We start from the raw sequence: 12,822 nt of genomic DNA, 5'->3' as shown, positions 1-12,822 counted from the left end.
AGGAAACCCATGTTTGTTGAGATATCGAGCTCGTCTAGTGAGGCGGTGGCCACTGATGACCCGCCTGGGGGATAGGCCCCACACTTACACCACTGGCATGGTTGGTGAGATCTTGGGTGATATGCGGCCAGTGGGATGACAGGCTGTATGACAGTCATTCTAGAGACTGGCATAGTTATAGCGCCAGCTCATTTAGTCGGGTTCACACTATAGAGAACCCGTGTATGTATTTGGTTGAGTACCTTTCATATTATTGTGTACTCTTATCTTGTATATGGTGTGTTGAGTGTTGAGTAGAGAAGAAGAAGATTTTCAGCCTCTCACCTTGTGTGTTCTCTATTAGGGTTTTGTGAGTGTGTGTGTGTGCTTGCAAGAGCTCAAGCTCTCTTCCCCCCTGCATCTTTTCATGGTATCAGAGCCTGGTTCGTGCTAAGGGCTGAGCTGCAAGCAAGAGAACCACAGGAAGCGGTACGAGGGTAAGAGCTGCAACTACTCTTCCCTATTTGTGTTGGTGACTACACCCTTGTCCGGAGCTCTACGGGAGGCACCGGCAAACGGTCTCTGATTGAGGAGCTTTCTTCGCGGGAGTAAAGCTATAGGACAGAATTTTCTCGGCCGAAAACGCGTTTCGGGCGTGTCTGGACCTCCGTTTTTCAGAAAGCAGGCGATTTCGAGCACTGCGGATAAGTCATCGATTCTCTGCAGAACTCTGTTTTAAGAACTGCAGGAAGACAGATTGACTGTGCAGACACAGTGGGTGCTGCAAAGAGGTCTACAGTTGCCATTGGGTATATGTATGCACATTGAAGTCACGGGTTGTGACATTTGAGAGTACTACAGTACCGCTGCAGGAAATACAGCAGTTGTGCAGAAAAAACCAGAGTGCAGTTTCTGGTAAAATTGTGTGTTTGGCAAGATGTCTAATGATGGCATAACACAGATTGTGGCTGAGAAGCTGGACAAGAATAACTTCCATGCTTGGAGGTTCAGGTTGACGAATTTCCTGATGGGAAAAGGCTATTGGGACTATATAGAAGGTGAGCATGAAGAGGCACCGGAGATACCGGATATAAATCCGACTGCTGCAGATGTGAAAGAGTTTAAAGACTGGAACCAAGGAGCCAGAAAGGTTATGTATTGGCTCTCCATTAGTATACAGGACACCATGATTGGGCACATTCAGGATGCCAAGTCCCCCAAGGAGGCGTGGGACACCTTGGTAAAGCTTTATGAAACAAATACCAAGGCACGTAAGATACAGTTGAAGAATGAACTTCATACTGTGGAGAAAAAGAGCATGTCTGTGAATGACTATGCGTTGAAGATAAAGGGTATTGTGGAATCCCTTGCATCTATTGGTGTCTCAGTAGATGATGATGACAAGGTGGAAGTCTGTCTACGTGGTCTCGGGCCACAATACAAGGCGTTCAAGACGTCTATTCAGACTCGGGAAAACATTCCCAACTTTACAGATTTGGTGTCTATGCTGATTATCGAAGAGAAGAACCTGGGTGAAGACCAACAGTCTTCACACAGTAAAAACAGTTCAGAGCAACAGGCCTTCTACACGAGTTCAGGAAGAGGACGAGGTAGAGGAGGCCGTGGACGCGGTCAAGGAGGTGGCCGAACAGGTAATCAGAATTATGGCCAGCACAGCAGCAACAACAACAGTCCCAAAATCAACAACAACAACAACACGCAGGTGGAAGAGGCAAATTCAGAGGCAGGGGGAGTCAAAGAGGCCGTGGAAATTGTTAAAGACAATATAATGATGCACGTGAATGCTATTATTGTGGTAAGCCTGGACATGTGCAGTCAGAATGTTATAAGAAGCAGGCTGACATGCAAAATGGGAAAGTGCAGCAAAACAACTATGCATCCTCAAGCAGAAATAATAAGGATAATGAAAGGTTGTTTGTTATGCAGCATGTCGTGAATGCCATGTCTGAAAATGTTGATGCAGCACAAAAAGATAATGTATGGTATGTGGATTCAGGCGCTTCGAACCACATGACGAGTCATGGAGAGTGGTTCAAGGAGATGAAAAACCCGGAAAGACCAGGTTTTGTGGAAACAAGGGATGACACTGCTCATCCAATTGCCCACGTTGGAGATGTCCCATTGTCTATGCAGGATGGCAAAGTGAAGTACCTTGTAGATGTACTTCATGTACCGAACATAACAAAGAATCTGGTTTCAGTTGGCCAGATGATTGAGCAGGGTTTGCAGGTTCGGTTTAACCCTGATGGATGTTATGTTGAAGATTTCAAAGACAAGTGCAGGTTGGTTGCAAAAGGCAACAGAGTGGGCAGAATGTTTACGTTGAATGTAGACATGCCTGAAATGAGTGCTGCGATGTTTGCAAATGGTTCAGGAGTTGTTGCAGACACAGACATATGGCATAAAAGAATTGGACATGTAAATGTGCAGAGATTAAAGTCTATGCAGACAAAAGGAATTGTGACAGGGCTGCCAAAATTTAAAGTGGAAGGTATGCAGAAAATATGTGAAGCATGCCAATTTGGGAAGCAAACAAAGCATGTGTTTCCACATAACAGATATGTGAGCAGAAATGCACTAGATGTTGTGCATTCAGATGTATGGGGTCCTACGAAGACCGTGTCTATGGGAGGCTGCAGGTACTATGTCACTTTCATTGATGACCACACAAGGAAAGTGTGGGTATATTTCATGAAAGAGAAGAGTGAGGTGTTCACTCACTTTCAGAATTTCAGAGTTTTGGTTGAAAAGCAAACAGGAAAATATGTCAAGTGCTTAAGGTCAGATGGAGGGGGAGAATACTTCTCCAATGAGTTCTCTGAATTTTTGAAGAAGAATGGTATTCGGAGACAGTTTACATGCAGATACACTCCGCAGCAAAATGGAGTTGCTGAGCGGAAAAACAGGCACATTGCTAAGATTGCGCGAGCATTGATGGAAGAGAAGAATATGCCGCATTGCTATTGGGCTGAGGCTGTTTCTACAGCAGTATACATCATGAACAGAACTCCAACTGCAGCCATACATGATGTAACTCCAGAGGAGAGGTTTACTGGCAGAAAACCAGATTTGTCTCATCTGAAAGTTTTTGGATGCATTGCATATGTGCATGTGCCAGATGAGCTGAGAACTAAGCTGGATCCAAAAGCTGAAAAATGTGTGTTTATTGGATATTCCCTTGAGCAAAAGGGATACAGGTGTTATAACCCTGCTACACGTGAGCTGAGGGTAAGCAGGGATGTTGTTTTTGATGAGATGAGCAGCTGGTATGCTGCTAAAAAAGAAGCTGTTGGGGCTGATGTGAGTGGAAGTGTGGTTGCACAGAATGCAGGTCAGCAATCACAGTCCTTGAGTGGACCAGGAGAGTCCTCATCTAGTGGGTCTGTTGATAGACCATGGAGTGGCAGGCTGCGTCATAATACCAGTCCTCCAAATGTGATTACTACATCACGTAAAGGAAAAGAGAAAGTGGTTGAGCCCCTTGGTATGCCTGACATTTCTGCAGGGCATTCTCATGTTGATGGAGAGTCTAGTGGCTCAGATATGAGCCTTGATGAGGAGCTTGGGATCCCAGCTATGAGAACACCTGGTGTAAAGAAGGCTATGGAAGCCATGAATGAAAAGCTGCGAAGATCTGGGAGAGTGAAGAACCCTGTGCAGAGGTTTACTTATGATGGTTATGTGGCACATCACTATGCATATATGGCAAAGGTTGTGCAGGTTGTTGAGCCCACATGCATTGATGAGGCTGTTGGAAATGTGTGTTGGGAGAAAGCTATGGATGAGGAGATGGATGCACTATATGGAAATGAAACTTGGGATTTAGTGCAATTGCCTGAAGGCAAGAAAGCCATTGGATGCACGTGGGTGTACAAAGTTAAACATAACAGTGATGGAAGCATAAACAGGTACAAGGCTAGATTGGTAGCCAAAGGATATGCGCAGACATATGGGATTGATTATGAGGAAACTTTCAGCCCAGTTGCCAAGATGGCAACGGTGAGAGTTGTGATAGCAGTGGCTGCATCAAAGCAATGGTCTTTACATCAGATGGATGTAAAGAATGCATTCTTGCATGGGGATTTGCAAGAAGAGGTGTATATGCTACAGCCACCTGGTTATGAGGATGTGGGTCACCCCGAACATGTTTGCAGGTTGAAGAAAGCCTTGTATGGCTTAAAGCAAGCACCAAGAGCATGGTCTGACAAGATTTCTGAATATCTTGTCACTATTGGCTTTCATGTAGCCAATGCAGATTTCTCGCTGTATGTGAGACATGGTGATAGAGGAGTTGTGCTTGTTGTCATCCATGTAGATGACTTGATCATTACGGGGGACCATGATGCAGAGATCTTTGATGTAAAGATCTTGCTTAGACAGAAGTTTGAGATGAAGGATCTGGGGGAGCTCAGATATTTCTTGGGCATTGAGGTGATTGGGTCACCACATGGTATTGGATTATGGCAGAGACAGTATGGCTTGGACATGTTGTCCAAGTATGGTATGACAGGCTGTAAGCCTATTTCTGTGCCATTAGATCAGAATGGCAAGTTGAGTGCAGATTCAGGAGAGATCTTGGAGGATCCTACTATGTACAGGAGCATAGTAGGAAGTTTGATCTACATGACGATCACCAGACCAGATTTGAGCTATGCTGTTGGGTTGGTGAGTCAGTTTATGCAGGTTCCACGGAAACCGCATTTAGATGCAGTGAGACGCATACTGAGGTATGTGAGGTCTACTTTGCATTGTGGACTATTCTATGAGACTGGGACAGAGATATGTGTACATGGGTACACAAATGCTAATTGGGCTGGTAGTATCTCAGACAGAAGATCTACCAGTGGATTCATGTTTTCTTTGGGGAGTGCTGCTGTGACTTGGAGCAGCAAGAAGCAGCCTACGGTTGCTCTATCGAGTACAGAGGCCGAGTACAGAGGAGCTGCTATGGCAGCATGTGAGGTAGCTTGGTTGAGAAAGCTACTTGCAGATTTGGGTCTATCTGTGGATAGACAAGTTGTCATTTTCTGTGACAACATTAGCAGTATACAGTTGGCCAGGAACCCAGTCTTTCATGCTCGTACGAAGCACATAGAGGTCCACTACCACTTCGTCAGAGAGAAGGTCTTGGCAGGAGACCTTGACCTTGTTTATGTCAGCACAGAGGATCAGGTAGCTGACATCTTCACCAAAGCATTGGGTACAGAGAAGCTCCGCAGATTCAGGGCTTCGCTTGGTGTACATGAGATGGAGTTGAGCTCGAGGGGGAGTGTTGAGATATCGAGCTCGTCTAGTGAGGCGGTGGCCACTGATGACCCGCCTGGGGGATAGGCCCCACACTTACACCACTGGCATGGTTGGTGAGATCTTGGGTGATATGCGGCCAGTGGGATGACAGGCTGTGTGACAGCCATTCTAGAGACTGGCATAGTTATAGCGCCAGCTCATTTAGTCGGGTTCACACTATAGAGAACCCGTGTATGTATTTGGTTGAGTACCTTTCATATTATTGTGTACTCTTATCTTGTATATGGTGTGTTGAGTGTTGAGTATAGAAGAAGAAGATTTTCAGCCTCTCACCTTGTGTGTTCTCTATTAGGGTTTTGTGAGTGTGTGTGTGTGTGCTTGCAAGAGCTCAAGCTCTCTTCCCCCTTGCATCTTTTCAATGTTAATGGCCAGCCCAAGTGTGAAAGGAGACAAAAGAGATTTTAAGTTTATAAGGTTTAGTAACCTTTGAAGGCTTAAAAAAAGAAAATCTTATTATTTGGAAAAGCATGCGTTTCTTTTAATCTTTGCTTTTTGGCGTTTTTAATGAAAAGCGCATAGCCTCTTTAAAAAGAGCGAAGGGTGGTGAGCATGAAGTGGCCGTATGGGAGATCGCCGTGTGGGAGTCGCCTGTGGGAATCAACTCCGCTACGCATGAGTTATAAGCGACGGGTGGCGCTGCTGCACATATGGCTACAAGCGGCGGGTGGTGCTGCTACACAGAAGCCAGGCAACTGTTGCTGCCGCCGCCACCAAGAGCTACTACCACCGCCAGAATCTGTTGCTGCCGCCACGAGTACTGCTGACCGCCAGAATCTGTTGCTGCCGCCGCCACCAGGAGCTACTGCCGCCGCTGGTGCTGCTGTTACTGCCGCCGCGGCCGAGTACTACTGCCACCTCCGTCGAGTGCTGCTGCTGCAAGCGGGTATTGCTACTGACGAGTGTTGCTGCACTTGCACGCATGGGTTGCTGCCGAGTACTGCTGCTAGGCGCTGACAAGGTGCTAATACGCATGGCCTACAGCAAGGCGCTACTGCACATGGGCAGCCAGGCAGGTGATTAGGTGGTTGAGCATGGGCTACTACCAAGTAAAAAGCGACCAAGCGACTACATCTATGGGCTACTGCCAGTCGGGCAGCCAGGCAGGTTTCAGGTAGAGGTTGCACGTGTGGAAGACCAAGTGGCTGTGCATATGGGCTGCAGTTAGCAACAAGAGCCAGGTGGATGCAGGCAAGTTGCATGTGTGGAAGCAGCCAACAGAGACATCTCAAGGCGATTGTTGGGTTGGACAGCACGACTCTCTCTCTCTGGGTAGAAGGTGAGCTGAAGGAGGTACCAAGGGACTGACAGCCAAGGGGACATTGGTCTTTCATGAAGAAACAAGACTTTGGTATCGAGGATACAGGCCTATGGTTTATGGATACAGGCCTATGGTTTATCAGATACAGGTCTTTGGTTTCGTGTGGAAAGCATGCCTCTCGATTCATGTAAACATGTTCTAGTTTTCTCGAGGTTACACGCAAGCTGAGACTCTAGGAAGGACATGGTTTGGTACAGCCCTATTGCTGTTTGGGAAAGAGCTCGTGGGATCCATGGTTGAGATGGAGAAGACCTTTTCTAGCAACGTACAGGTGTGCCTCTCTATGGAATGCTTTGTTGTAATAGCGAGAGTTCTTATTTGGAAAGTCTTGGGTGAAAAGCTAAAAGGAATCCTATTGGTAAAGGATTCGACAATTTGTACTTTGTACTCATATTTGTTCAAATAAAGAAATACCGCAAGGAGCGCCACTGCGTTTTGGGGCCAATCTGTGTCCTTGTACTATTTGCAGGAGCATTCTAGCTCCCCTGTTCGTTTTCCTTTTCTAGGTTCCCATGGGTGATGAGGTGTTTTGTGTGTGTGTTTGTTCCACCGCCCGTCAGATTTCTAAAGGCCGGTTTCATGCCTTGTATATCTTTTGCTCCCTCACTTATGAGAGTGCTTGTGTCTCTTGCTTGGGACTGTATTGCTTCAGTATATTCAGCATAGATGCTCCATATCTCTCTCTCTCTTGCACTCTCTATTCAGCACACTCTAGTGCTCTATTGCTTCCACTCTATGCACTCTTTCAATATGATCATGAAAAAAGAAGCAAGCCTTTGCCGTATCAACATCCTCCTTTCTCTTGGGATCCCATTTCTGATCAAGGGTGCTCTGTCGACGTGCAGGAACTGTGGATGGCATGCTAAAGGACGCATGTGGTGTGGACGATGTATGGCTAGCTGATGGTGATGCAGAAGCTCTACAAGCTCTACTACATGCCTGTGATACAGGTGGCCTGACAAATGCTGCGGGGTCAACTGCCACAAGACGTGCCGCCCTCCTTGCTGTAAAGAGACGCTTGTGCTGCAGCCCGCTCTAAGCATAGTCACATGAAACGGGAAACGGAACAAGAACGACAAGGCTATCGAAAACGGAAACGACTTAATCTTGGAAATGGAAACGGATAAGAAACGGCTTCTTGGAAACAACATAGTTATATTTTGTATGCAACCTTAAGAGTTTCGTCAAGAAATGGCACAAAGGAAACGAGAAACGGGTGACATTGGAAACGGAGTTTCCAATCTGATAGGCCCCAAAACGGAGTTTCCTTGTGACTATGGCTCTAAGAGCTCCGTCCTCTTCTCTTGGCTTACATTTGGGCAAAACTACTCCTCATGCCCTGACTCATGGAGAAGGTGAGCTCTCACCTTGTTTGCCCCACTTGTTCGTGTGTATGAGCATAACTTGCAGCACCATTGACGTGAACCTCCCCCGCTTCCTGGTCTCTGGGCATTCACCTCTTCCCACCAAGACCAATTTGAACCCTTGCCCCCAACACGGGCTGCTGGTGCTCGTGAGAGGAAGAGGCCATTGTGATTGAACTTTGAGCTTTGAAGGCCTGTGGAAAGAACTTGTGCTGCAGCCTGCTGTGCAGTCACTGCACACTGCAGAGCAAAGATGGAGGAGCAGAGACGGAGGAGAGGCTGAGAGCAAGTGTGCACAGGTGATAGCAGAGACGGAGGAACCTGGAAAGCATACAACAGCACAGACCCAGACGGAGGAGAGCAGAGATGGAAGAGCAGAGGAGGAGGAGAGCAAGTGCACAGGTGACAGGTCACAGCAGAGACGGAGGAGTCTGGACTCTGGAGAACACTCGATCGCACACAGTAGAGACGGAGGAGAGCAGAGATCGCTTGACGCTCGCACGACTGGGCCTTCTTTTTTACAAAAAAAAAAACATAAAATGAGGCGATCCCGATGCCCGTTCGTTTTTTTCCCTTCCCGTTTCCAACCAGCCGTCCCACATGTTTATAAGGCGTCCCTTGATAGGGGACAGCCGACCCCTGGTGAGGGACAGGACATGAGACGTCCCCCCTGCAGAGGGATGTGTCCCCGTGTGAAAGGGAGGCCGGGACGGCATTCCCCCGTCCCCAAGGCCTGGGACGGGCATCCCTTGTGACTATGCTCATGTGACTCCTATAAGGGAAGAGAAGGTGGCCACCAACTAGACAGTAAGACAGTAATTTCACATCCATATACACCATGCAAACCTATTCAATTTAAAGAGAGAACATAGGCAATGGCAGAAGACACACTCAGATGCAGCAAAATCCTGAACTACCTATATACAAGAATAAAGAGAGATGTTCTACAAGAGAACATACAGTGGAAGCAACTACTACTCTGCTGTTGTATGTGAATGCAGAGAGCCACATATGCAAAGAAGGTGCCACACTAAATCCAGATAATCATGTGTCACTATGAAGAAAAGCACACATAAGAGATTAAATCAACATGCCCCCCCTTCCCCCCTTTTTGCGTTTCCAAAAAAAGGGAATGTAGAAAATGTGTGCAAATCTACGTTTCTCCCTCTCATTCTCTCTCTGACGCTCACAGTAATCAGAAACTCTCTCTCTCTCTCTCTCTCTCACACACACACACACACACATATATATCTTCCTAAGCTCAACAAGGCAATGCGGCGCTTCTCTCTCACTTTCAGGATGCCTCTCTATCTCCGCTTCTCTACGGCACTAGGTTTGCACAACTCCTTATCTCACAAGGGTTAAGAAAACCGGTAAGGGGGTCAGGGTGCTAGGATCTCTCTCTTCAGAATCCACCTTAGAGGCAGCATTTATCTCCGAGTATCAAAAGAGTGGTTGCAAGAGGAAGAGTACCTTCATTGAAGCATGCTGATTTGATTAGCTTTCTCAGCATCAGACTTGTTGTTGAACTTGAAAGGCTTCGCCGTGGAAACTCTCTAATCCAATAGCCTTGGTGGCTCAAACCTGCAATTTTTCAGAGACGCAAATCATTTTTCTAGGAGAAAACGTCAATTATTTTTCTAGGAGAAAATCCGCCTCTCAGTTACCCTTAATAGCTATTCAGTACCCAACAAAAAAACTTTAACCTAGTGCCGGCGTGGCCCCTTTTGTCACTTAGCTTCTTTCAAACTTGGGCCCCCAAATCGGCCGTGTAACAAGCTGATAAATGTTGATGGTCCTCCACACAATAGGGTAGTCACATAGAGCCTCACTTTTCTTTCTATTTCTTATCGGGCTATACCCTTGCGCACGTGGCATCTTTTTTTGAAGTTGCTCTTTGTCGAGCTGTCGCCACATGGACCGTGAGGTTCATTAGGTACGTTGCCTTCTTTCCATGCAGAGCTGCCCGCGTAAGTTACAGAGCTGCCCTTGCAGGTTGCAGGGCCATGACTGCATGTAGAGCTTTCCTCACAAGTCGCATGGTGACTCCTTCAATGTGGGATTTTGAATTTGAATTCAGCGTCGTTTTTATCTCTCACGCGACCCCTTCCTCCTCAGAACGCCACGCTTGTCTAGTAAGCCATCCCTCTCTCTCTCTCTCTCTCTCTCTCTCTCTCTCTCTCTCTCTCTCTCTCTCTCTCTCTCTCTCTCTCTCTCTCTCTCTCTTATTTTCCTGGTTTTTGCCTGTTACCTAGTTTAAAGCTTTTGAAGCTTATATGGATTATATTAGGGGGATTTTTTTTTTGCAAGCAATTACGGGCGAGCATAGAACCAAATATGGCGAGCAGGTTTTTAATAATGGGAGGCTCTCAGTCTATAGCTCTATCTCTCTCTCTTTCAACCTCTATTTATCTGTCTACGTCTCTTTCTATTTCTCTCTCTCTTTTATCTCTCTCTCTCTTTATCTGTCTCACTCTCTTTCTCTTTCTCTCTCTCTCTCTCTCTCTCTCTCTCTCTCTCTCTCTCTCTCTCTCTCTCTCTATTTTTGTCTCTCTTATCTATCTCTCTCATTAGAAAAATATAATTTCTCCAATAAAATGATACAAGCTCAAATAAAATTACTCCATGGAAATTGTTCCAATAAAATGATACCCCCGAACATTTTTGCACATCCCATACATTTCTAAAGTTGAATTAGGAACATGAGTTGTCCACTAAACCAATTCAGGGTAGGTTCGTTCTCTGCATAGACATTCAATTACCTCCCTTTCTATCAAAATTGGTGGGTGAATAAACATATTTTCATTTTGGCTCAATCCCATGACTCTCATGTACACAAAGTACAAGTGCTTGCATGTTAAGTAGGGTTTTTGCTTGTTGACCCTCCCCAGAAAATCTAGACATGAGCATGATGGATGTATTTTGATATGTACATTATAACTTCCCACATGAGAACCTTCTCCAAACGTCTCAATGGTGAAAGCCTCATGTTTGGAGGATTGAAACACCTGCACTTGTGCATTTATATCTAGTGCTTTCTTGATCCTTTTTACAGCTTCTTCTGAAATGCCTATTCTGTATCTTGTGCGATGACCATCTTGTGACATATCATTTTTGAATGTGTTTGTTTCTCCTCTTGGCACTTCTGGTTGACTTGAGCTCAATGGAGTTTATTGCTCCATTCCCAACAATGGCTTACTCGGTAAGTTGTAACGTGCAAGTACCAATGCGTCTACCTCTTCAACTGTCAGATTTGTGCCTTCAACCACCAGCCATATAGTAGGCACATTGTGTGGGGGATGGTCAATGTTCTTGTCCATAGCCCATGTATGCATGATGTCATTATTGCAAAACCACATCATTTAACTAGTCTTCCCAACAGCATGGGACCTTGTTGTACTCCTTTTGCACATCCTACAATCATGCGACCACACTTACTACTACCTATATAACCCAAACACTTTACTCTACTACCCTTTGGAGTTCTCCTAATTGCCCAGAATGTCGTATATGGGTGCTTCCATTATGATTTTGTCACTCGATTCATTTCTTGTGTCCACATCTTCATCCATGAATTGTATTTTCCTGCGACGTCCAATAGACTTCCTATCTCTCACATGCACATTGTACTGAGGTCTATAACTAGCATCATCATCCACATCAATTACATTACATTGTTGTCTCTTGTGTCGGGTTGATTCCCGATCACCCGCCAAAGGAGTTGGGGCCTTATACATGACTGTACCTAAAGTGGTACTCTTTACTATCCTCAGAACTCGTGCTGGGCTTGGAGTAGCAAGTCATCATAGCCAAATGATGACTTGGGTGGTCCTTGGCATGTATGAGCTACTAACCTTCGAAACCTACAAGAAAACCTTAATCACTTTCTATATATGGCCTTAACAGATGCTTCTCTAATTTAACTCACCACTTGTTCTCAACTAGTGGTCCAAGCTCTTCTAGCACATTATTGAATTCTTTATCTCGAAGATCATGTCCTTGATCTCCTTCTCGGACTAATGAAGTTAGCACCAACTCCTTGGGGAAACACACATCTGCACCTCCTTGGACCAACACCTGCATCAACTTTAATTACTCTTTCAACCATTGCTTTAGTCTTATCAAGCAATGCCTTTGATGTTCCAGCCTAGACACCATGTGATTGAATTCTGGTGTGTATTAGAAGCCATGTTATTTAGTCATCACTAGGCATGACATAATACACATAACATGCATAAGATGCCTTACAAGTAGGTGGCTTTTGGCAATAGTGACAATTGAGGTTTCCATCATTAATGGCTAGGACTCCAACTGTACAAGTTTTCTTTATGCACCCTTTGAAACTAATGTCATTGGGGAAGCCATTGTTCAAATACCAAGGGTATGTAACGTGTAAACAATGTATTTCACCAATGCAATGGCTTATCCTACACACCCCTAGAAAGTTGACATTCGAGGTGGCTGCCTTTGTCCACATGTGACCATCGTACTTATGATCCATGCCATCCATTCTTGCTCCAGCACCCATGGTGGCAGGAAACTTAAATATTACATCCCCATCATAGAATCTAGGAAGCTCATTCACCTGAAACACCCGTGGTATATGTCTCACTAGCTTTGTTAAAGTGTTCTCCTTTCTCATGTTCTACAAAAACTCTATAGTGCTTTTCGATTTCAAGGATGAAAGTACTTCATGATTGGGTAATTATGTGTATAGAGAGGCACTACATCTAATATAGATATCTTTTGTATAGTAGACTCTCATTAGAATTGGTCGAACTTTCAATATTCACATAATTAGAGGTACCGATTGATCTATTGGATTTTAAGCTT

General features: G+C 45.4%; 1 protein-coding gene across 1 annotated transcript in view; it reads right to left on the bottom strand.

Annotated features, from left to right (window-relative positions):
• LOC147633528 (F-box protein FBW2-like) overlaps positions 1 to 9,664 on the bottom strand; it is a 44,130-nt gene extending 34,466 nt beyond the window's left edge. Inside the window, exon 1 of the mRNA XM_086806620.1 lies at positions 9,463 to 9,664. The gene's annotated coding sequence lies outside the window, so the exon portion shown is untranslated. The remainder of the gene's footprint in view (positions 1 to 9,462) is intronic.
• Positions 9,665 to 12,822: the final 3,158 nt, after the last annotated feature.

Source organism: Cibotium barometz, chromosome 12, assembly GCF_041138505.1.
Source record: "Cibotium barometz isolate CiBa-2024 chromosome 12, ASM4113850v1, whole genome shotgun sequence".
NCBI lineage: Eukaryota > Viridiplantae > Streptophyta > Polypodiopsida > Cyatheales > Cibotiaceae > Cibotium > Cibotium barometz.
Note: the sequence above shows the minus strand (reverse complement) of the source record. Positions and strands in the feature narration are given on the sequence as shown.